This window comes from Adelges cooleyi, unplaced genomic scaffold (genome assembly GCF_023614345.1).
Source record: "Adelges cooleyi isolate 19-005CV unplaced genomic scaffold, UGA_ACOO_1.1 ACOO_flye_CR_arks_rails_tigmint_CR_PRNA_247, whole genome shotgun sequence".
NCBI classification, from domain to species: Eukaryota; Metazoa; Arthropoda; class Insecta; order Hemiptera; family Adelgidae; genus Adelges; species Adelges cooleyi.
In genome coordinates this window covers 8,427,515-8,454,802 of record NW_026095912.1, presented here as the reverse complement: position 1 = coordinate 8,454,802, position 27,288 = coordinate 8,427,515, and the positions used below count along the sequence as shown (strand labels likewise).

At 33.9% G+C, this 27,288-nt stretch overlaps 2 protein-coding genes across 6 annotated transcripts in view; one reads left to right on the top strand and one right to left on the bottom strand.

Moving 5' to 3' along the window:
- LOC126836339 (calcium/calmodulin-dependent protein kinase type 1) overlaps positions 1-27,288 on the top strand; it is a 139,161-nt gene that overhangs the window by 41,529 nt on the left and 70,344 nt on the right. The gene's annotated exons all lie outside the window — the stretch shown is intronic.
- The window catches only part of LOC126836338 (uncharacterized), a 158,943-nt gene that overhangs the window by 64,697 nt on the left and 66,958 nt on the right, over positions 1-27,288 (bottom strand). The window contains exon 1 of one of the 2 annotated variants that reach the window (XM_050569576.1): positions 25,271-25,320. The exons of the other annotated variant lie outside the window; for it this stretch is intronic. The gene's annotated coding sequence lies outside the window, so the exon portion shown is untranslated. Of the gene's footprint in view, positions 1-25,270; positions 25,321-27,288 lie in introns of those variants that run through there. 2 annotated transcript variants of the gene reach the window in all.

Sequence of the window (27,288 nt, the reverse complement as noted above, 5' to 3'; positions counted from 1 at the left end):
GTACCAACGCCTGAGAGGCGTACATTTCAGTCAAAAGCTTGTTGGCTGATAACGTGGCAAAAACAGTCGCATTGCTCGTTATAGTTCTTACCTGACTGCGAATCAAGTTAATGAGTTGGTTAATTAGGCAAGCAGACTACAGCTGGAGTCAAGCCACGTGCAAGCAAAAAATCTAATAAATATTTAATAGAGGTTCTTATTTCATAATATCAATTTTTCTCCCATTATCTATGATTGAGGACACAGAAAGATACATAAAATGCGCGCACTTACTCTGTGTACATATTCGGCGACAAAACACCACATTGACTTAACCGAATGTGTAGTCTATACTGTGGATACAATGTAGGTTGTGATGGGTTTTAAATTGCTTCTCATATCGGTGATAAAGCTTTAAATACGATTAGCGGACCAATGTAATTAATGTAATCGGGTGTAATGTGTTGTATACTTAGTTTACATAATATATACTGTATTATATACATATTACACAACTCATAAGCAGTGCACGCGAGCAGTGGCCACTGGCAACATGGCCTTATATCGCCTGTGTATGCAATATTGTGTGCCTCCGCCAAGCCCTGATAATAATAATGTGGTGTCGTGTCGCCATAAAATATACTAAACCAGTAGAAGAATACGACTTACACATTTATTTTCCGAGCTTTGGCTTGCTAAGTCTGAACCCTTGGAAATCATTATCAGTAACGTTCATTCCGTATGGTATCATTTCGGTTGTAATCACTAAACTGGTTCTAGCTAGTTTTGGAGTATTCACTGGCAAAATCGTATTCACCTTTATTGAGTACCTTCTATACTAGCACAGAAAATCCTAGCAATATACCCTATATAAACACCTATGTAGGAATAACATTTAAGTCGAAGGCATCTTACATAGACCCAATGATATTCCTGCAGTTTCTTGACCCAAGACTCGTTTACGAAGAGTATACTATCTCGGCAGAAAATCTAAATACCATTAGAGTATATCATTAGCGATGCCTTTTTTATAGGCAATAAAGTTTGATTATAATCTTGTTTGGTACACGAGGATACACGATATATACATTCTTCAATTACAGCTTTTTTATTAGCCTCTGGGATATGTTTTAAATGATTTTTGTTAAATTTAAAACAGTTGAATTTTTTTAATTTCTGCACTAAATTTTTCAACGATTAATGCCTACTGTTTTTAATTCTCTAAACAATGAACCGTTTTCTGCATCTGTTCGCGAACGCGTATGAAATAATTGGCCATCTCTGTATGGACTATTCATCGAGAAAACAAGCTATACATTTATAATTGATACATTGATCCATTTATAAACCGTCCAAAGAAAGATACCGAAATGTATGCTTTTGTTGGAACTGTATTGGGTATAATAATTGGGTTTAATAATAACAGAACTCCTGATCGATTCCTAATAATTCGACTAATGAGCGCCATTTTTTTTTCGTGTCAGACAACATAAAACAACATAAACTATAAATAAAAATAAATACCAAAAAAATAACAATAGGATACATAAAATTAATAAATAAATAAATAGTAACGCTAATAGTATTGTGGTAATATATAAAATTGTATAAATAATATAATATAAATCACAGTATGTTTTGGTATTGTCATGGTCGGTTAATTGTAAAATCACACAGTGTTCGCCCAGTATTGGGCTACGTCAATGGCCTTTTGATTCGCATGTATAAGGTCCTTTTCGGAACAAGTGTGTGTGCTCTCTGGGCACCTAAGTAAGTGCACCATGCTTTGCTCTTGGCCGCATGAGCATGTCGTGTCTTCTTCTCCCAGTAGTCCCCATTTCTTCAAATTGACTGTACAGCGTCCTACACCAGTTCTAAGTCTATTCAGGGACTTCCATATCTGCCATTTGTTCTTATAGCCAGATGGTAGAGTTTCTTTTGGTTGTATCCATTGGTTTTCGGAAGTGACTTCCTTTCCCCATTTGTCGAGTCTAGACTCACATGGTGTTTTGTTTAGCTTAATAGTTCCTTTTAGAAAACTATTACGTGACCTGAGCCGGTTTTTTGGGATTATAGATCCATGCATGACATGTTTAGTGTCTGTTTCCATTTTTGTTCTTTCCAAATCTGCTTGTACTGGTCGTCTAATATGAGGTGCGAGCTATACCGGCTAGTATATACAGCTTTTCGATTGGTGTGTTTTTTAAGCATCCCGTAATTATTCTACACGTTTCGTTAAGGGCAGTGTCCAGTTTTTTTGCATGAGCTGAGCGACACCATACTGCACTCGCATATTCTCCCGTGGAGAAACATAGAGATAGCGCTGTTGTTCTTACTTCATGTGGTTCAGCGCCCCATGCTGATCCTACGAGCTTTCTTAATAGCCCGTTCCTTGCATTTACTTTGAGCTTTGTTTTTTCGCAATGTTCTCTAAACGTAAGTGATCTATCTAAAGTTACACTCAAATATTTTGGATTTTCGTTAATAACAGAACTCCTGATCGATTCCTAATAATTCGACCAATGAGCGCCATGTACTGGAGTGTTTTGCGTCGTACACGTGGATTTTTGCGGATTATCTATAGTAATAAATAATATAATAAATCGTTATTCAAATCATTGCAAGATTCGAGATTTGACAGCGGTGATTACAACCGTATGGGCGACCGCCATAGAAGAAGCAATAGAAACGTGTATCGTGACCGCGCTCGTGTCAATGTACGTGTATGGAGACACCTTGAACATGTATAGGCTGTGCAAAACATAATATACTCGACAGTTTGGCGCTTGTATTGAACCTAAAGCGTGACTTTCACGTGGTGTGGGTCGTCACGATAACACATACCTTAAAGCAAAAGAGATGAACGCGTGCACAATCTCCCTCGAGGTCGCATTTCCGACGCCGTCTAGTTTTGAGTAAACTGAACAGAATCAAATGAAATAGTTCAAAAGTAATAAACAGTTCAAGATACACGGCCGTTGACAGAGGAAACGCAACGCTAATGAAGAAGATATTATAATCCACAGATAAATATAATGATCTAGATTGCTAGCTCGTGATAAGAATGGAAGTCGACGTCCGCCATTTTTGTGGGATTTATGTGTGTATAGACTATAGACACGATGTAGAGAAGATAAGGTGACGCCACTCCAACCAAATCAGTGGGTCAAGAAATTAAGGCATTTTGGTAGTACAATTTTGTCACGTAGATAGCGCCACCATTCGTCCGGAGGCCGACTTTTACATGGAGCTAATAGGGTTTTTTACATATTATTATACGTTACTGTCATTTTTATTGCTAAATAAAAATATATTACATATAATTTAATTTTAATACAGGGCTATAGATTATATATTATTTTAAAAACCACAATATTCGTATATGTAGTCTAGGGACGAAGTAGAGACATATTCTCTGCATTGTGTTCCTAGAGATGATATTTGCTTCACAAATAATTGTTTATATTTTGTGTCTACATAATAAACCGCGGCATCTATAATTATAAAATACTGTTGTTCTTATTCATTTTTACAATTAACATTAATTGACTAATGTAGATCTTTTGGATTTATTGGCAATATTTGCTCCACTATAGTTTTATTCTATTACTCTGAACTAGAAATTATGACCATGTATACTAATGACTAATTAGTATTGTAATACTACTTTATATTAGTAGAGTAGCTAAAATAATAAAATAAATAACTGTGCTGGACAAAGACTAGATCAGAATGAATTTAATTTAATTAATTATGAAAGCTATATTCCAGTTCTAATATTTACTTTAATGTCGGGGGTGCTGTGTCAGTAGGTTTGGGACGCGAAGTAACGGTCAGGTGAAATATGATCGTTACACCGTTAAAAAACACAGTTTTCACAATTAAAAAATTAACAAAATAATTACTTATTACTAAATAAGACAATAAAAATAATAAAAACTCCAAATAAAGAATAATTAACATAAAAATAAAAAATAAAACGTTTATCGTCCATAAGCCGCATAGAAAATATCGGCCTCCGGGCGAATGGTGGCGCCGCCTGTACAGCGAAGCTGAACTACCAAAATGCCTGAAGCATTCGACCCCAGATTTTTACTGATAAGAAGTTGAGTAGTGTCACCTTATCTTCTCTACATCGTGACTATAGAATAATATGTATATCTATGATTCTGCGTTATCAACTTAACTTATAACTGTTATAAACATATTTTCATGTGATAAGGTTCTAATTCCCATAAAATTGCGAAAACTGGCGAAAAATGGTAACTTCAATTATCTCTATTGGTGGCATGTACACTTAGCAACCTAGTTTATTATATATGAATATATATATATATATATATATATATATATATATATATATATATCTGTGTTATAATCTTACTGATTCTAGTTTGTATTAGAAAAATTATTTAGCTAATATGGTCCACCTACTATTTGTTTTATTTTAAAGTCATAATGATCTATATCTAAAATGTATTACTCGTTAAGATAGGGGCAATCTAGGTTTTCGGACATTTATTTTACCACGTTGGTACATTGAAAACCACCTTATTGCATAATTATATTAGTTGTGCTTGCTGTGCAACACGGTACACTCTGGGCAGGCCAACGCAGGGAATAAGGCTACATTTTAATGTTATACCCCACCCAAACCGACGCACCTGATAGTATGTCGTACATAAATTAAAACTAATTATTACCTTAGCAACATTAAAGTCTGCGAATCTTTAATGGCTCGTCGTGCCGGCAGATAAATAACGAGCGTTCCATTTTTTTTTTACTACTTTTTGTTCGTTGCAATAAAATGTTACGTTTGTGTGAACGGTTTGCATAATATTATAATATGCTGTTTAGTATTGTTCGTTTTTTCCGGCACTCGATTTTCATTGATAAAGTATACCGTTTTCTAAGTATAAACTGAGCAAGTCTCATTAGCATTATAATAACAATGCCATTGATCATAATATTAACATATGCGCGTTTTGTTACATATAAGATTTTTTCTGGTTTTTTATTTGGACTTTGCGTTCGTTTCCAGTAGGCACAAATAGGCACGAGTATTTCTCGACTCTAATATAAACGCATAAATAATATGTAAACTACTTGTTACAACAGTTTGTAATCTAGATCTTATATCGCATGTCTTATATGCTTTTAACGGAAATTGTGAAGTACGATCAGGTGGAGTAACATTGTATACAAATGAGACATTTCAAAATCAAGTTTTGTTTAATTGTGTGATTTCTTAATATCTTATAGCTTAAAGCTTATACTATTAAAATAAAAAAACTGTTGATTTTTTTTATGTAAAAAAAAACAAACAGAAAAAATACCTGCTTTCTGTTCTCTTTAAATACTTTTTCCTTGCAAGTAGGTATAACATATTGGTTGGACTACGTTTAATTTTCCAATAGTAATATAAAAATCGTTCGAACGGTTAGGTTAGGTTTATCGAGGATATAGACGAAAGAGCAGCGACTTTGTGGCGAAAATAAGAGGTTGAATTGCAAGGACAATGCTAATTGATTGTATTTTCCATCGACGGTTATTTCAATATAGATGTTTGTAATTGAGTTCTACGATAATATTCTGAGAAAAGTGAAATATTTGGCGACATATTATTAAAAACAAATTTCATATTTAAAAAATCCGTTAATTCCATAAGAACAGACACGTTTTGTTCATTCGTTTAACTCAAGTCTTAGGTGAAGAAATTTGAATCTCACGGCTTTTATTGTATTCAAAAGTTTATTTGTTGATACAACGATGGTTAAAACAAAGAGTAGGTACAGTGAGTTAAAGAATGTCGATTTAAGTACCTTTTTAGGTATCCAGAACTCTTTGTCTTAAAGCTAAAAAAAATATGTCTGGGAAATAGGCCGAATCGTTCAGGTAAATAAACCGTTGAACAATTCAGTTGTAGAGTGAAATGGCTATTATTGTACTTTTTCGAAAAACTTACTTCATTATATTGAGTACAGCAATCCAATATCAAGTTTTAAATAAAATAATAGTTATGAACAAAAGCAGTTGGCGTTGAAGCTCCTACACATTATGGGTGGGGGTGAGTTCACATAACGACAAAGACCACTGTAAAACGGGCCTGTTCAATTTACGTCCAATAATAGTAGTCGGTCGACAATACAATAAAAGCAATAATAATAACAGTAATAATAGTAATAGTAACACAAAATGCTGTACTTGCTCCGGTCTTGGTTGACATTATACTATCGTGGAAGACAACATTTGTGCGTAGCTTGGCAACAGGACGTGCCTTTTACGTGGAAAAAAGTTTATCCTCGGCAAGCACGAAATGTAAGCCTAAGCACGACGTCTAGTATATATTAACAATAATAATATGTATTTTATATGTATGCGTATACCCACTTTCCCTTTCAACGTTCGGCAGGATACAGTATAGTCTCCGCACCGCGGAAAGGATAATAAAATGTACCGCTCAAAACCGTTTGTATCGGCGAACCGTAACATGTATGGATTGCTGGGGTATTTTTAATATTTTATATTTGAACCGAAAGTAAAAATATATAGTAGTAATTACAATATAGCCGGGAGTAAGTAGCGTGACCGCAATGTTGTCCCAAAGGCAATACTTTAAAGATCATTACTTGTTCGAGAACAGTATTGTTGGAAATTCTATAGACATAAAAAAGTTTAAAACCCATCATTACGTTTGCTAAAATAAGAAAATAACATAAAATATGTATTTTGTCTTCTTTCCCCTCGTCTTATGCCGTACAATCCGGATCGTTGAAACCGTCTCGCCTCGTCTCTTTATCTCTGTCTACTTCTTTTCTCCTCCTTCGTCCCAACTATAGAGGTTGGCCACCATTGTCCTAAACCTCCACTCGTCACGATCTCCTACATCATCTTTGCGTACCCCATATCATATCAGGTTGTATAAAACTTCAAAGAAGATTACACGTTATTCATTTTTTGACAACGTTGTTTGTTTGATCTCGTTAAATTACGTTAAGTACGCGAATAATTTGTTTTCGGATTGGCGTGAGAGTTTAATTTTAACACTTGAGCGTTAGAACGTTTTAATTAGTTTCGAGTTGGTTCGACGAAAATTGAGTTGTAGGTTGTTATGGCTTTAATTTTATTTCTGTATTTACATAAATTAAGTTTTAGTTATAAATCACTGATACATTTTTTATGTAGGTATTAGCTTTAATTGAAACGATGATATACTGAAAGTAATTACTTAATGGCGACGTGCACGTTGCCCGTATCGCCATTATTTCCCAACGGGTGAACGAGACAGCATTTTTTTCCGCCCTACATTTTGTTCAACCGAGGAGGCGTCTATTTTATTATTAATAACGCGTCGGGATTAAAGGGTCTACTGGAATGCAGCGCGATTATAAAGATTATTTCATAACAAAATATGGTATCCTGTTACAACGTCATAAAAAAACAAAAAAAGGCTTCTTTTAAAAATTGCGAAGAAACTGTTTGCGGAGTATAAATAATAAATTCGACGGTCTCGGGTACCAAACACGTGTACGGTGTAGCAGTAAAGTTATTTAAAATGTCTAACCCACTTAATAGACGAGTGCTATACAGGGTGATTTATCTGATGCAAGACGCTCGTTTTCTCGAAAAACATGAATATATTGAGAATTATATTTTTAGGTATATATTTCACTATATTTTTCAATACTTTGAAAATTCTTATCTTCATAGCTTACACGTAAAACAAAAATTGACTATGTTTTTTCCCCCAATTAAAAACATATGTTTTTAATTTCATAAATATGTACACAAAATAATGTTAAAACATTTTAGCGTTTGAATTTTAAATCATTATCAATCTGTTCGTTTTCTGTAACTTTATTCCGTTTCCCCGATTTTTTTCAGTTGTCAAAAAAAACAGTAGCCTATCATAAATTCATATTCACATTACTCGATAGGCGATAACAGCGGTAACCCGACACAATAAAGCCGGTTGAGGTAATAGTACAAAAGCGGTTCTTATCTACCTATTCAAACACAGTGACGGTATTTTTGGACAACTCCCTATTTTCTTAAATAGGGGAAAATGTAATATCTTTACAAAGTCATAGCAATTCAACGGGTTGATGAAAATTACAAATTCTAACGCTAAAATGTTTTAAACATTTTTGTCGACATATTTATGGAGTTGAAAACACAAGTTTTCATTAAAAAAAAACAAATTCTATACTTCTTTTACGTATAAGGGATGAAAGTAAAAAATGTCTAAGTATTGAAAAATATAGTAAAATATGTACCTACAAGTAAAAAAAAAAAAAAAATATTCTCGAAGTATTAATATTTTCCGAGAAAATGGAGTGCCTTACATCCGATGAATCACCCTGTAGACTGTTAAAAGAATGTTTAAAGCGATTTCAAGAAAACTAATTCTTTAATTTATAGAAAGTAAGTAATATGCGTTTTTATTTACATCTATAAACGGCCACAAAACCTTTAACGAGTTTTGGCTTATTAAGATAAGCGTTTTAAATATGACACAATATTACAGAGAAGATAGGAGATTAAGTGGTGGTAATGGAGATGGATGTGAAAGGAAAAAAGTATAGACATATGCACAAAGAGGCGCTTAGAGGTATAAACAAACGTTGGTTAGTTTGAAGTTTGGAATTTTTTTCTGAGTGGTTGTCGAGGACTACGGCAGCTAACCACAAAAAGTCGGGAAAAGTGCCTGAGAGAACAATAAAAAAGCTTTTTTTAAAAGAAGTAATCGTGAAAACTCAAATGTAGTTATTAAATGTGTTTCTATTAAATTTGTCGACCTCGGAATTTTTCCACAATGAAGTCGGTCACCAGAGGTCAATATGTACGAGCTAAGAATTTTGTTGATCGATCATATCCGATTGTAGGCAACCGATCTGATTGGCGACCATTGACGGTTCTTGTTGTGAATCGAAGACATATTTTGTTGTCGGTTATGCATCATCACCATTAGTAAATCCATTTAGTTTAGGATTGATAAGCGCCTCGATAAACTCGTTTTCCATATTATTATGAAATATTGCGCCAACCGCAATATTTGTATTATGTAATAATACTTATCAATATATTATAATTTAGTCGGCCTGTGTTCGGTTGAAACTACATGAACGCATAATATAGCGTGTAAAGGTTGTCTGTCGGTTGACGGGGTGGCTTATTGTTTTTCAACGGACTTGCTGCACAAAAATGCTAAACCCTGACTGATAATTAATATTATAATTTCCCACAGTATCGGTATATACCTATAGAGACGTTTTTGTTATACATAATACATATATTGTGTGCGTTTACACAGAAGGTTCAAGACACTACCCCCGGGGGGAGGCTAATAAATTTCGGATGTGTCTATTGTGTGTTTGTCAGCACATCACGCCGTCGTCTGGTTGGAGGTTGTACTTATGTACCTACAGTATGTTTGTGTTATGACGGAGGTCTTGTCAGATGTATGTGTGTGTGTATTATGTTTGTACAGGGAAAATCAGGCGCCATCAATTAAATAACTTGCGTTACGTAGACACGGGAATTTAATTAATTAAAACGTCGACCGTGTCGTGTATGCGCGTCATATGTCATTGACAATACTCGTTTGTGTCTTAGGAATCGCATTCTTCTTATGATTGCTGCCGTTGTCGCAGACCTATTGTTCTTCAAATAAACGCGTCCTACACCTCCTCAGTTCTCAGCCCCTCGACCGAACGTTTTTGTTTGCAAGAGCTATGGAGACCTTAAATTATGTGACCACATCTGATCGATACCTCTGTACGTGGCTTGTAATAAATACATTTTTTAGAGAACCTGCCCAACAAATACGAACGCCGAAAGATAATAATGAAAATATTGAAACGGTGATAAGTAAAAAATGCCTGAACACCCAAGACTCGTAATCGCAGTGTACATTAGGACGAATTAATCTTTAGTCAATATACTCGATTTTGACTCCAATAACTTTTGGTCTTTCGATTAGCTGATGTTTATCAGACACAGGTTTAAGTTGCGAATATAGGACCGCCCTGAAAATTGTATCCGTAGGCCTCGAGAAGTGAAGTGCCACCATTGATTGTTTGTAATATGGTTTTGAGAATCAAAGCTATTTTAGATTTAAGTCCATGCCAAAACTCCTAATCCATTGTAAATGCCTCAGTACGAGCGCGTCGTTGCTTCAGACGGAGTCGATTTAGTGGAAAGTCTGCGCGGTCGCTATTGTTCTAAAATAGCGACGAAAATGGTACTATATGATATTGGTTTTGTTTATAATCCAACGAGTGTCAGAGGAAAGCTTGTGTTGACAAACACAAATACACTGTTAGTACAGTATATAGTATTTGTTTTTTCCTGTCAACGCCGTCGTCCTAAACGCCAATATAATATTTGCTGCTCGGTTAGGCGTTATGTGTGTGTGTTTATTTATTTTTTGTACACAAAATGTAGATTTAGTCACCACTGCTGCGTAGGTCTGGTATTCGGTTATCGCCGGTTTTTTTTTGTTGTACATGATATAATTGAGTACAAATAGAGCACCGCCAGTCTTTCAGAGTCAATATTGCCGCGTTTGTGCAAGTATACCTATAAACATTTTTACACTGTTTTAATCCGTTCACGTGCTGTCGAAATTTTTTTTTTAATCCTTGAAAAAAAGTTGCATTAAAGCCCGGCCGGGGTTTCAAATGTTATAAATTTGTACAATGTGCATATACACGAAGGTCTCTCGACTTTTTGTGTGGATTAAACGTGAGTGAGTGACGTTCATGCCACATTTGGTTTTTTAAAATTAAGTTTGAACAAAAAACGAATACGGGTTGCGATACAACCGACAACGTATAGGTCGAGCACGTATCGAATTCATAACGTTTAAAAAATAAATGAGATAAACACGTCAACGCGGTTATAGAATATATATATGCTTTTGTGTTATTTGCAATTTCAATTTGAATGTATTGGAATTGGTAATATAGAGGGGAAAAAATGCCAAAATTATTTACCCGAATGTAGACTGAACTCAAATGTAGACAATTAAAGGTGTGTAGGAATCGAATAAAGCGGATAATACAAAGTGATTTAAACATAATAATTTTAAAAAATAAATTAAAGCAAAAAAAAAAAAAATAAGGGCTTAATTCAGTGTTTGGAAAACTAGCAAATGAGTAAATTTAATAATTATCGATTGATAATAATAAATATTATACCAACTATTACACGCACTAGTTTTCAAATTTGCTTACAGAATTGATCTAGACTGAAATACACACAATAAGTAAATATACATCCATCGATGGACTTGTAAAATAACTGCTATTCATTTTTGTTTGTGAATTTTGGAGTCGGCTTTAAGTGAATAATTTTGTTGTGAATTGTCTCTGCGTGAGTATATTTCTTTTCTTGAAAGTTTTTAGATTTCTCTTACCTACGAGACAAAATAATACACACACAGTACAAAAATATTATTATTCCTTTATCTCTGAGGGTTTTCTCGTTTCTTGAATTACATCATATTACATTCCAAGTAGGATCAGTTTTTTTCGGAATTTTTTTTCTATTTAACGTCGTTATATTACACAACAAACTTGTGCGAGTCTAGTTCTGTGAACATTTTTCCGACGCATAATAATGGGTTCACAAACATTTTCTTTTTGGCTAGCTGTTCGACTGGTTTCAAATCACATCATGACTTTTAACAAAAAAAAGAAAAAAAAATATGAGTTGACCAGACCAGCAGAGCTTTTGATGGTTGGCTACAGGGCTTTAGTTACAGACCAGGGTGAGATTACACTAGAAATAAGACACCATTTTGACAATAAACGCCGAATATATCGCGAAAGGTTCACTACATACCTGTCATAGCATAAATATAGTTAAAGGCTTAATTAAAGGCTCAACGTTTTGCTGTTATTTACTTCACACAGATTGAAATATTAAACACTAAACTTGCTAAAGTGTCTGCGATGATTTACGAAACTTTAATAAAAAGCTCTAGTACTGTGATCCGGTTTTTCTAAAATTACAATCCGTTGAAATATTAAATTAATAATGTTCTAATAGTAAAGATGACTGCGTTTTAGAGAGTTTTATCTTTTGGCTGAAAAAAGTTTTTATAAATTTGATTTCCACACATTTTTTTAATATTTATTAATTCCTAATGTCATTGGCTAAACCATAATATTGGTTAAGAACTTTTATTTATTTATTTTTTTAATGGCGTTTTTACTTCAGCGAGCAAGTCCTAATAAATAAAATGCATAATATTTACCAGTGATTCATTTAACGTAAAACACATTTAATGTAATTTTACTTTTTGAAAACATTTTTATTTATTTTATTGTCGAGTGAAGTATTAATTTTATCTGCGCGCGTTACTTCTCAGCACTTCATCTTCCTTCCCTAATTTAAACTCTAACAACTTTAAAAAGTAATTGTTCAAAACTGGTCTTCAACCAGTCAATATTTTCAGAAAATAATTTTTCTATTAAAAAGTTTATATTTATACAGGTACGTTTCTTGTTAAGTTTCCAATGTTTCCAATTTGTTTAACATTTTCTTTTTGTTAATAATAATTATATTTCTATTATAACTAAGTTTTGTGTTGTGTACAAAAAAAGTTCCCAGTAATAATTCAAAAGTACAGTTAGCGTTGCGTCGCAATTTAAGTTTCAAACATCCCAAAATTACCTTTAATAATTTAATTTTTTTTTTTAACTCGAAACTTTTATTAAACATCTTTATTATCGTAAACTATTGTTCTAATAAAAGTTTCAACTGGAAAGCGGTGACACGAAAAAACGAAACATTAAAATATTTATTTAGGGTTGTCTATGTAATGTCTTGGCGTATAAAACTTACAAAAATAAAATCACTTATGTTGTATAAATATATATTCTACAAACATTTTGCGTTTTATTTCTGTACCATGAATTATTAGAGCGGAAGTAAAAGGCCTTTTTAGTTTTTTGCTCGTTTTTTTTGTTTTATTTTACAGACCACAGGCTGTACGGCATGTTATCATCGGCTGGGCGTTATTATTGTGAAACCTTTATCTAACGCAAGCACGTTTAGTTTAGCAATACTATAATACTCTATACTACAGTCCTTGTCTGACTCAACAAATTATCGAGTCAACGTCAAATGCAGAAATCTCAAAGCTCCTCCCAAAAGAATTTACAGTGTATCAAAATTATATTATTTATATGTATTTATGTTTGTGTGTGTATATTAGAAAAGGCATTGCGTTAATGAAATAGAGTAGAGATTCGATTGTATACTAAAAAACCCGCTTGAAAATGAGATAAACCTTTATAAAAGCTCAGTATCAGTTGACTCCGTCTGTTGTTGTTTGCGCTGATAATGGTAACATTGCTGCCGAAATATGTATATGCTATAGAGAATTATGTGTGTGGTTAAGGGTTTATTTAAATAATTAATTTTATTATAATTTTTATATAACCACAAGTGTTGATTACGTTTTTCTTTATAAAACCGTTTTCGTGAATCGAAATCCAGATTTTTTTTTTGTAGCGATGAATTTAAGCGCAATTTATTAAATTTTGCTTTCAACCACTTTTGGCAAGTCGTCGCCAAAACCACCACCTTTTCGGGTAAACATGTTTATATGGCCGTTATAATTCATCTCTGCGGAGGTGACTTTTATTTTTCACAGAAACATATTCACCGTTAACGAGCGCGGGTGGTGGCGGCCAAGTCGGTAATTTACTATTTTCGTAATTAAAAATAAGCCAAAACCAACAAGAGGCAGTGTGCTACACGAAAATGTCGGGTTTTCCGACCTTTTCCGGATCGTATAATATTTTATTGCACTGACAAAAACAAAAACCAGCCACCCAACGGGCTCATATAACGAATTAGCGTTTGCACCCGGTGTTAACAATCACTGTGCCGCAGCGCACGATTATATGGCGCACGATACTATTATACCTTTTCCGCCGCAATGCGCCCGTGTGTTTTGTTTGGTTTTTTAATTACAATTTTTATTTATACGAGACCCGTTTACCCTATCCGAGTATACACATAGTATTACGCCGGGGGATGGCTATACTAGTAGTTTTAACGTGACGCGAACAGTAGGACTAAAGTCAGGCTGCCTAGTTAGAAGAAAACAAATACCGTTCGGTGTAATATCGTGGTGATAAGATATCTAGAACGGTATTTTGAAATAAAATTAAAAAATGTTTTTAAGCTAAGGGGTAAAAAATGATTTTATCATATATATTATATAGTACCTATCGTCTAACGATCAATGTGGACTCCTTTTGCGTGGCCATACTGGTTATAGTTCTACTGTTTACTTTACTGTCGCATACAAGCTATAGTATATTATTCTAGTTCATCTCTTTGTATTATTACCCGGACAGGTATAGAGAACGGTTTCAACGTCTTTACGGCACGTGCGAAAATAACGTTCAGATATCATTCGCTTACCGATTCTGCAGCCGCGGTCATTCCGTTTCAAATCCAATTTCTGTAAAAGCCCCGCCATTACTCGGCGAAATCCGAGTCGGTGTCTTTTTTTATTATTTATTTTATTTCCCTTCCGCCGGTCTTTGATGGTTTTACAGACAATCGCCCGTCACATGCAAGCAATACCAGCTATCGATCGTGACAATCTGTTCTGCACAAATGGTTTTTATTATTTTCGAACGGTACAAACATAAACTATATTATATTGTATTATACGCGTCGCGTCTTCCTAATCGGGAAAGTTCTGTACTTGTAGAAGTTATACAAGTCGGCTTCGTTCGGCAATAAAACCATTTTTTTTTTTAAAGACCCGTCCTGTAGCTTAACGAATTCATTACATCTATATCAACAAGCTGCGACGACAGTCTGATAATAAATAAAACGTTTAATGTACCGTTTGTGGGGTTTCCCAGGGTTTTTGTATGTTTGTAGAGCTTTAGTATAACCCGACCAGTCTATCTTGAGCTCGCTCTTACGCCACACGTGACAACAAGTCAGCTTTAAATAGAACAGTGGCTCTTAAACTTTTTTTATTCGTGGCGCCCTCTCTGAACTGAAGTATTCTCGCGACGTCTTTTCCTAAGTCAAAATATAATCCAGTTTACTTTAAGACCAGATAGATAATATTCCATGGCGGTCCCCATGTAAAAATACTGCAGCGCACACTTAAGGCCTAGAAATTTGAAAATGTAACGGTCACTGAACAAAAAACTACATACAATGTAATAATTCTACTGCGGTATTCTTTAGAAAACCATTGGCTAAAAGAAAACAATATAAACGATAAATCAGTTGAAAATAATAAAGTTTGGATATAGATAGTAAGTCAATTACCCAAATCAAAAGTCAATATTATAACATTACACATTCTGACGTTATCGAAGGCTTTTCACAAAACAACATATGGGTTAAGGTAATAATTATTGGATGTTCGGCATTTATAAAACTTACGACTTTTATGCTTTTGTTTGTCGTTATAAATATGTGCATGAATATGCGTTTTGTTGGCATTTTATTAGTGGCGAGCCCACGCTCGAAAGGTCGTTGCCCATGTTTTTGACCGCAAAAGTATCGTCGGCGTATGTGAGTCATATGCAAAAGATGAAAAATTGCCGAAATTCGGTCAGTAACTACTACAGCGACGTCGAAAAAATACCATTTGCCCAATTGTATATTGTTCGGTTTACAATTGGGAAATGAAAACGGATCAAGTAGTGCGAGTGAAAGAAATACATGCAAAAAGATTGAGAGGGAGAGAGAATGGCGATACGATACGACCGGGGTCGTTGGAAGCTGTCCCGGAGGCAGGTCTGAATGGAACGTTCATTTTTCATTTTTTACCCATCGTTTCGGTGTATAACCAATGTTAGTCACCGAGACACGTACCGCTCGTTACTCCACGTTATCCCATATGCGCTCAAAAGGCTTAGCAAGCTTAAATATTCATCCTGTTAAGTATTTAACGATCAGCGTTTACGTTAAAGTTTCACAATTATCGATAAAACGGTGTGTAATATACATTTTGGTTCACGTTTACCATAGAAATCATTTTTGATTAAAAACAATCGAATTTGTACGAAAGGCCAGTAAGAGTAATAACAATTGGTAAGAGTTATGACAATAGTTAATTTTGAAACTTCCAGTCTACCGAAGAAACGCTCTGCTTTTAAATAGCACAGTAAGCCAAAAACTTCCTTCATATAATATTGCAAACGCTGCGCTTGTAAATTATTATTAGGTGTATACGCAATCTAATGGAGGTGAGTAGAGGTTATGTATAGGATAACATGTAAATAGAGACATTTTCACTTTAGACAAAGGGGCCGCACCGACGATAAATTAAGAGAGCCGTGGAATTGGGTAGACGACGTTGTTGCTCGTCATATACACCTCCCCCCCAACTTTGGTACGGTGGCGGATTTTTGGTATCCTTTGTGTTGTTTGTAGAGCCTTCTCTCGTCTGTGTTATTAGGCTACCTCCGTCAAGCAAAAGTTTATTTCTTCCTCTAGTCGATCCATCAATGTGAGGCGTCGCCGGTTGCAAAACGATTTCGATGCGACACTTCCCACGCCAAACTACACCGTCGCTCTTCTTATCCTCATTAAGGCAACTCGTTTTTTTTTTATTTTCAACAAACACTTTTCTACCCTGTGCTATAACATGTCATCAGATCCGAGGCGTTCTTTGGAGCAAAAAAGCCACTAGCAGACCCAGTCCGAATTTATGCTAATGGTATTTTGTTCGAGAGAGAGATACATAATACGTTGGTATAGTTTTTGTCTACTACAAAAATGTAGACAGAAACAGCTGTTAACTATTATAGTTAATCTCACAATACGTTATTCTACACTCATTAAATGAACTTACTTTTTATCCTTAATAAACTCTTAATCTTTAAAAATTACTCAAAACCAAGTAGCAAGAAGGGATGGACAGACTGTGTGAACGAATCAGCAATAAGCAAAAATTACTTCTAACCTGAAGACATTGGTTTGGAGTTTTGATAAGAGCTTTTTTCACATCCCAGATGTCTTGTTCCAATAGGCCTCTTAAGAGTAAATATAACTAATTGAATTACATACTTCCGAAATTTGTATCACTTCTTTTATTTACATTTTATATGTAGTTGTCAACCCATTAATAGTAACCTAAAGCGATTTGACAAAGTAAAAACCAGAATTTTCCCTGACACCGTCATGCTCTGACCATATATTAGGGTCTTGGCCAAGACACTGCTCATTTTATATAAAGACTGTTTTACATCGTCCCAGTCGAGAGTGGTAAAACCATTTCCGGTTAATGACTTTTAGTGCGCGGCCTTTTTTCCTCCTGTTTTTAATTAATATTTCCTTTCAAAAAATAAAGTTTTCAGCGACTTGTAAGTTGCACAGCCGCTAAAGTGTCTGGGGCAAGTTTTCGCGCAACTCAATTATTTTTACGGTTAGAACGGTGGAAATTAATGATGGCGTTTCGACAACCGCAAAGGTTGTAAACGGCCTCAGCGCAAAATATTTTTAAAACTTTTCAAATCTTTCTACCATCGACGAAATAGCTACGTCTTTTAAATCATGTAGCCGATTTGTAATCCATTTATTCGCTAGCTGGTTAGGTACACATACAACGTTAACTGTTATATTTTGCATTCATTATCCCATTAGTAATTTATTCGACTAAAAAAAAAATCTTAGAATTAAATTCCCATACACCACAAACCCGAGTAAGTTTGGAGGTTAATTAAATTTGGATAATATTATCGTCCGCCGCCATGCGTGTCGATGGTAATTGGTTTTATTTATATCGATAAAAAAAAAATCTGCAAACCTCTTTTTGTTTGTTAAACTTTTTATTTTGGTTATTTAATATTGCTAACTTGTATTTTTTACGGCCCGTTAACAGTTTTTATTGATTGATTAGAGTTTTTGTACACGTCGACAAATATAATAATATTATTATGTTATTCAAACTAAACGAAGTGCAGCAGTACAGATTTTATAATACATATATGGGTTTTCTCGTTAAAACATGTTTTATTAGCTAGAGCTCAGTTGTTATTACAATGTTTTACAATAATTATTTTCCTCATGTCGTAGTCAACGTATTATGTTTGTTGGTCATATTATTTTTTTGTATTAAAAAAAACACCAGTCGTACAGCTGTAAAATATAATTAAAATTACATTAAACACACTACATTCGACCTTTTTTAACGAACCTAAGACATTCTCCATTGAGTCCATTAGTCGTTATTCTACTTGAGGTTTGGATATAATTTGGTCAGCTTAGGTGCGTTATGTCGAAGCGGGGTGGGTTTTACAATAATGGGTATTATGTATATTTTTTTGCTAGGCGCCACGATTAATTTTTTTAACCGCTTAACCGATGGAATCCGTACTTTATAAGTCTTAAATTCAGAAAATGTATTGATAAAAATAATAGCATTCTTATATTACTTTAATGAGGGTTTGAATAAGAATTTTAATATCGAGGAAATTATTTATTGTGTCGGAAATTGTAACAACGTGTTTTATGACTTGTGAAAAAATAACAAATCTATATTGTATAGTATTTGGCTAACAAAAATACAAACGTGATTTGTTGTTTTATTTCTAACTAAAAAAACTTGTGATCATTAGATTGTAAGTTTGAAATTGTAAACGGTTGAAAACAAAAATTGAAGTAGAAAATAAAACAAATCCGAAAAGCACAAGAAGCATAGGTTTAAATGGCATAAACGATGCAATTTTGGAAAAAATGGATCAGAAATCAATCATTAACATAAGCGTTCACATGTATTTTTTTTATAATTTCAGAAGTATTACATTACATTTATGAAATGGCACTAATATAATTTACTACAGACAGTAAATTACGGCTATATTGTGGCTAACAGCGCTTAATATAATGAATGTGTTTCAATTGTCTTGTGGTTATCATTTATATTATGGTCTCTGGCAGACACGGAAAACTACTTGGGGGTAAATCACTGATGTCTTTTACAGTCATTTTTTTTAGATACAAGTACCATTAATAGCGTGAAAAATGAATTGGCGGTTACTGATTATTTATGTACTTATTATGTTGTTATTGAAATAATGAGTTATTTGAATATTTTTTTTAATTATATGTATTATTTGTTGTATGTTTAAACTTTAAAATTAAAACCTAAAAAAAAAATTTAATTATATTATACAATACATACATATTTATGTACACATTATTTTTATAAAACATTTTAAACCCTTAAATTTGTATGAGTTATTGTGCTCCAAAGTGTGTCTTAATGTGATGACGTTTTATTAGATGCTTATTTTTCTCCTTAATATTTATTATTATTATTATTATTCGACATTCAATAACCGAAAAACACCACGGACTGACGTCTCTCATTTTGAAGGTATTGCGTCTCAATACGCGACTGAAGTCCGTAAACAACATTAAGTGGTTGTTAAAGCTTATTTATTTATGTTGGTTAAAGCTTGCTCGGTAAATATATAATCATGTTGGCGAATATTTGATAGTGTACACAAGGATATTCGCAGTGGTTCATCCTTTTAAAAAGCTCTTTATTTATATATATAATTCAATATGTTACATAATATAAATAGTTTATGCACCCCCGGCAATGTAGCACGCGTAAAGCAACCCCTATTGGATTGAATTAGGACCGAGCCCGTTCGGTCGGAATACCTGCGCGACGGGACTTGTGGTATATATTGTACAGGGTGATTTTTTTATCGTGGGCCGCTCAATATATCATATGGTTTAATAAGACATTAAATGTATTTTTTCATAATGTTTTTGTACAATGTGATCTCAACATCTCACAAACTTATGTTTTTAACCTCCTCTTAAACTAACTATTTTTGTATCGCCTTTGAAATTTAAATAGCAATGTATACCTTCAAAAATAGTTATCCAAAATTGTTTATCGACCAGTCAACCTTTTTAGTACATTATTCTCAATTTAAAAAGTTGATGAAATGTATACGTTACCATTTAAGTTACAAAAGTTGATATAAAAATAACTAGTTTGGGGGAGGGGGTAGAGCATAAGAATTTGTGGAAAATTAAATTCACATTATATAAAAACACTATGTGAAAAAAAAAACTGCAATTATTAGTTAAACCCATTAAGATATTGACTGGCTTACGATAAAAAAAATCACCCTGTATATACATCGTACGAACTCGGGACTCTACACCGGGATTATGGTTGTTGTTCAGGGTGATTCATGAAATTCGACATGCTTTTGTTACCAGCGGACTGCTTGTAGGAAGTGCTCTTATTATATGCGTGATATAAGTTTTCGAACGTAGGTGCCGAACGTGTCTTGAGACGTTTTCCGAGAGTCGGGAGCAGTGCTGCAATAGCATAGCGATTTGGCCTTCAGGAATGAAAAAAACCAGATGTTTAAAACTAGAACACTTGGCTTAACGACGGAGATAATTTGGCCAATGGAATAGCGCGACTTTCGTGCATCCGATGACCTAGTCCATGACGCCGAGTCACATTAATCATAATTAACAACGACTTTGCAACGGGTGCAATTGCAAATTTAATGACTTCTAAGCTGTCCAGCAGATCAGTTCCAACCGGTGTTAGCGTACAAACCGTTAATTTTTGTAGACCATGAGCGTTTGGACGGTCGTGCGTGGTGTATAAACAGCGCTTGATTAGGGAGAAGAGGAAAAAATATGTTTAATGAACGCATTAAACGTTTTTGAGACACTTAAACGCTATATATACATATATATGAAATCCATTAAACCAATGCCCACAAATCGAGGGGAAAACAGAAAGCTCTATGATTTTTGTACCAAGTTAATCGTTTAGATTCTTCAATTAGCTTTTAAATCGCCGTAAAATCGTACCTAATAATAGTTAGATCACTTTGACGATGATTATAATCCTCTTGTGTAGAATATTCAACTAAATTCAACGGCATCGCGCTATCGGTTCGTCTTTGAACTTGGAAGGACCGTTCGAATTCGGTCTGGCGTAATTTGAAGGCGTTGGTCAATCGTTTGGAGAGGACGTGGCCTTTGAAATGGACAAACGCCAAAAGTTTGGGGTAACACGAGTGCAATCGAAACGGTCGAAAATGATAATGCGAACAAAAGGGCAAACAGGTAGAATCCGCTATTTACATAGAAAATATTTATTGTACCGACCAGCCGTGATGTCCTCGAATCGTTTTGGGGCCGACTTATGTGCGAGGGGCAATTATTTGCATTGAGAACTTACACCCTTGTGTTCGGTCAGGGGAATTTCGAGCACTTATGCAAATAACCCGGTAAACGTGCTAATTTGTGGATTTGTGTAACACGAATACTGTTATTTAAGATAAATCGATGCTATTTGTAACCCTATAAGCTTTTCCTATAATGTGAATGATCATGTGATGTTCTATGGTAAAGTACGGCCGATTCTGAATTCCAGCTAATAATTCAACAACTTGGCGTTAAATCTACATTTTACTCGTCAATACAGCGCACCAACCAAACACCGAAGGTCTGTTCTGCATGGACAACTCGGTAACCCATAATTTTTATGTTAGAATTGTTTACCGTAAAACTAATAAATTATCTCCTTGTAAACATTCAGTGGTACGCCGTTAACTTAACTTTTCAAATCCATTGCCAATCAAATTGTAATCATATAATACTAACATTTTAGAGTAAAAATGCTGTTGAGGGGCAAAACGGAAATTGATTTTGGCCATAACATAAGACCAAAAGAACGAGCGGGAAAGGAAAATTAGCAAACTTTGAACACGACCATTAGTAAAAAGTTACACATTAATCGAAAATATGATTTGTTTAGTTTTTATATTATATTTGTTTGGCGTATTTTTCGCAAAAGTTTTATTTGTAATATTTGAGACATTTTACTTTTCTCGGTGGTAACTTTTTTTTTTTTTAAATCATATTCTACCAACTTTAGTTACCTAACTTATGCGATACTGATGTACTATTGTTATTTCTGTACGACAAAGCTGCGGTAAAATTAAAACGACGACTACACGATAAACATTAATATAACATTACGCTTGGCCCAGAATGTTTTCTTGGCGCGTAAAACGGTTGAAAGTTTTACTTTCGACATAACCGTATAATAAATAGGTGTAAAAGTTTGACGGTACGCGTTTTTGGGATCCTGCGCAGTTTTGTGCCCACTTCAGTTAAAATTATCTTCAAACCGACAATTAAAAAAAAATCTCACTAATAGATGAGCGGTCGTCAATAGATCTCGTCGTATGACCTAGAATCGCAGTTACCAGCACTTCACATGAAATTACATAATATAAACGACGGTTTATACTGTTCGGTCGAAATTTCTTTTCTCGAGTGTATTTGTAAGTAGTCGTCTATAGTTTGGATGGGCCATAACTTTTGTACCGGTCGATGAGGCCACCTGTCTATCACGGTGATGTCTCGTGGGATTTGACGGCCCGCTAGGTCGTTTTTACGCTGTTTGTCCCTAAAGTTTTCCTTTATTAAGTTAGGCTTTTTCTTGGGGCTTCATGAACTTGGTGTATTATGCTAATTTTACAATAGATTTTGCCAGGTTTTGCTGTGTATTACCTATATTTGTATATATTAGTATTTTGGTCAAAGACGGGTGCTCGTAGGCTAATATCAGTTTCTTGTTAATAAATTTAGAAAACGTTGAATCAGATGAACGACCAAAATGTAAATAATTGATTTAATGCAAACATTAAATAAAAATAAATAAAAATAATTGGACACATCCATAAAGGCCGAGACACAATTACAAAATAAATATATACACAAATGTTTGGCTGAAGTCAACGTTAACCTATCGATATTTTATTTAAGCTGAAACGACTTATTGTGTTCTATAAGATGTTTTACTTTGTACGTTAGGCGATAGAGTTCAAGGCGGATCGTATACGATATTTTTGGCTTGGCTGCAAGCAATAATGATGTGTCTTACAATTCCACCAGGTCTTCAGGAAATCCTTATTGCTATATTATTCAAAAATACCCAAAAGGCTGAAAGTCCGCAAAACAAACGTACAACGATGACGGACATTCGACTTATGTATAGGTAGCCACCGTGACATCCACGTTGTACGGCTTGGTCTGCGTGCCATTACGGTATTGTGTTTATAATGAAGCGGAAAACGGTTATTAAAAGTAAAAACAAAATTACCTATATGTATATAGTACATGTGTTTATATTAGGTAATCAATAGGCGACAACAAAGCGTCGTTAACTCCGGGGCACCGTAAACACACGTGTATAGACTCGAGCACAGTATCTACACACACGCATAGATACAGTATCGCTATAACAATCTTATTGAATTTGTGCAATAACACGGTGCGAAATTACCATTTATACGAGCCTGAAACGGCAGTCGCGAGTATGTAGGATAAAACAGTAAAGCCCGGCTTAACGACACGAATGAAGCTCAATTATACTCATAAGATTTTAATATAGCATCTAATCGCCTTTCCTCGTCTCAATCTGGCCACCACTTAAGTTTTTAAATAATAAGGAGGTTGTAATAAAATAAAACGTGTTGATTTATATTTGAAAATTTAACATCAACTACCAGCAAATGTCGTCACCTTTGCCGTCTATACAGGTATTTTGCGTTGTGCGATTTGAGTATAAAAGCACACAAATGAAAAGCGATGTTCATAAAAAGTTGTTTATAAATCTAAAACCGTTATTAACATCAGTGATCGGTAGCCAACTTAATTAAGCCATTTAATACGGTTTTACTTTGTTTTACAATCATATTATTAAGTTACTATTAATCAAACCATGATTTCAAGTGTAAATATAGAGCTACCTTTCTTCAGGAAAGATATGGTGTATAAGGATTTAAGAGGAAGTCAGGATTGAAAAGGGTAGGAAATAATAATGGCAGAGCACACATTTGGTTTCGGCGGTCTGTAAAAGCCAACTAACAGCATATTATTAAATTACACTATATTGACAAAAGTATTTACCTGGACTAACTCAATAAGTTAATCGTGAAATTTATTAGAAGGTAGTAGAAGTCGTTTACACAAGATACAGAAGTTGTAACGTGGCGGTAGCATTATAAAAGCATAGGAAATGATTTTGTTTTTTACAAGTTCCGCTTGGAAAAAATTGAATTGAAGTAATTTAATTCTAAATACGGCAATTGCTTGTAAAAATGATGGAAATGTTTTTATAACTGTCTGTAATTTTCATGTTATGTCAATTATGAATAGTTTATTGAAACAACTTAACCTTTTATCTATCAAATTAACCATAGCAAAGTACAATAGGGCCCAATTGGTAGCAATCTAGTAGTAGATCCACTTATAATGAAGTTAAAAATACTAACATAATAATTATAATTTAAGTAATACTATCTTTGGTCAAATCGTTCATAACTAAATTTGTACACTAATTGACGTTTTAAATGGGCTTGATTTCTATAAATAAACCATAGATTCAAAAGGCTTTGCTCATTTCTTAATCATAGCTTGTTTGAAACTCAAGAACACTTAGCATAATGTAAAGAATTTGGAATAAAACTTACATAAGTGCATAAATTGTAGTTTTTCGACGAACGAGGAATGCCTTTTGAATATTCATGACTGTAACAGTTATAAATGCTGCCAGGTTAAAACTACAGTGGGTCCTCGATACTACAAATTAATATGAACCTTTTAGAGTGACCGACCATTTTATACCCTAGAGTTTAGACTCTACTTGCCCGGCACTTTATTAGCGGGCTTTCTCATGATCACATATTGGTCAGACCCTTGGGAGTAAATTAGAATAAATTACATAAGAGTTTCTTAAGCTTACACATAGCAAGCATTTGAGTAAATATTATAAGTATTTTACTAAATTAACGATTGATGATGCGTTTGTCACGTTCTATGTTTAGGATTTTATTCGTCAGCATTTTAAATTAAAAACCCCCGAAGAAATTGCTTTGGACTACATTATATTGATATAGTGCTGTGCACAAACGAGTTATGGTGCTGCTCAATGGTAAATAAACGAAAAAAGCAGATTAATGTGGTGATTAAAACCGACAATCGCTACATTAATTCGCATTAAATATAAAACGCGCATCGAGCTTCACAAAATTCGCCGTAAACCTAAGCGTTTTTAATTAATAATAAACGTTTACTTTTTTTTTTTATAAAAAACACCGGATGGGACTATTTGATAGATCAGCGCTTTGAGTTTTGTTTTTCACGTCAGAGCTTTATAACACAGCTAAAGTAGTAGTTGCCTACTAACAGCTACTGCAGCAAATTTTTGGGTCTTACAGTTTTTTTTTACCTGAGAGTGGTAGTCTCTGTGATTTATGTGCTTAAGACTTGAACGATAACCGGGAACTCGGGGTAGATTTTTACAATACCTCAGAGCGCCTCCCCGTACTCAGTTTGGGATAGTACAGTGTGCAGGTCGGTTGTTTGTCACTTGGTTGACATGACATTTGCAGTAGAAAAGCTCTGGGGAGGATTAAAAAAAAAGAAGATAAATACGTCTGTTTTAGTACTATTTCTTGGAAAACTACCAAGAAAGCGCGTTTTTATCAGCAAAAGTCTGTCTGGGCCGTTTGATTTTAAATAATCTATACAACGCCTTAGTTTTCGTTGGATGGGATTTTATGTTATAATACTAATCGATGCAAGTATAGCATTCAAAACTGGTAAAAAGGAGCTAATGGAAATAATTAGGTCACTTTACAAAGAAAAAAAATGTAATTGGACAAATTATGGTAATATAATGATACAAAAAATGTATAGATAGATAGGCAAACTAAACAGTGAAATCACTAAATGTATTACTTGTTTATTGATCCAATGTGACATCTATCAGCACCCGTGTAAAAACCAAAGGTCAACTGTCGGCGCACTTAAATCTTTAAGTAAGTTTTCTAAAGTTGCAATAAAAGCATAACAATGTGAATGTATCATCGATACTGTAAAACAAGTGTTATACTAACTTTAAATAAATGATAGGAATGAAATTGTTGTATAGGTAAATTGTTGTATATAGTTAGACGAGTAAATCTAAAGGCAACGTTTTATAATTTACATTTTTTAGGTAATCTATAAATTCGTGGTTAATTGGCATTAAGCAATATTATGGCTTTATATTAAAAAGCTTATAGAACTTTAGATTTAAAAAAATAGTTTTACGATCCTCAATAAAACTCGCTGAATAATTATGCAAAAATAATTACTTCGATGCCGACGAAAAGTTCATCTCATAATTACTGCAAAGCCGAGAAATACAGTCATAAAAAGTTTACTCCTAGTTATTTTTTTTTTTTTTTAACTTTCAGCCTTAGCAATTGTTAAAACTCGTGGCTCGTTTTTATCCAGTGAACTCGGGTTTGCCGTTGAATACCTTTTCATTAAAACGGCATGTTGTTTTCGAATACTTTTTAATGGCCAACGAAAGCGAGTAGACTTCAATTTTTCCAGTATTGTATTTGTATAAAACGAAACTTTCCGATGCGTAACCATCACAAAAATCATGTATTTTTTTTTATTATCATTATTACATAGGAACACAAGTACATAAGTTCACTTGTCTTGTTTTTAAATTACTTTACTTTGGTATTTATCCATACTATTTTATTTTATACTCGCAGTAAAAAATCAACACAACGGCAATTCTATAACAGTGCCTCTTTAATTTTGCACAAATATAATATAGCTAAACATAATTTCAACGTTCTAGTTAATAAACGCGCATATATAAGAGATCAGTTTGGCAGTATTTAAGCAGTTTAAGCACGTACGAGGTCGATTGGTCTATTATTAAGAATAGTTATAAATATTCATATATTATAATAAAACACAAAAAAAATAATATCATATATACATTTTGTGATATACGATTATTACAAAATCGAATTTGGAATAGGTATGAAGTTTAATGAATGTATAAGATATTATGTGTTTAAACATTTATTTTAGAACATATTATGAGATATTATTCTGGTTTCCGTATCAGTTTTCTTAGTACAGTCTATAAGTAGTTATTCCGAAAACTTTGTGTTAAGTTATTCCATTAAGGATGAGTCGGTTCCTTAATTCGTTTTACCCTCGTGCCATTTTGTTTTTTACTGCTTAAAATTTACTCAATTCACCTTGATATTATATTTCTACGAAACATCTATTTCTTTTTTAGTCTTGACGCGAACCCGTCTCTGGAGGATCGCGTATCAGCTGAGAAATAAGGGGAAGTTAATAAAAAATAATAATAATTAATATAGCTTTTGGTCCGTGGTGTTTGGCGTTGGTCGGTTTATTAAATATTTTTTAATACCACAATAATTGTTT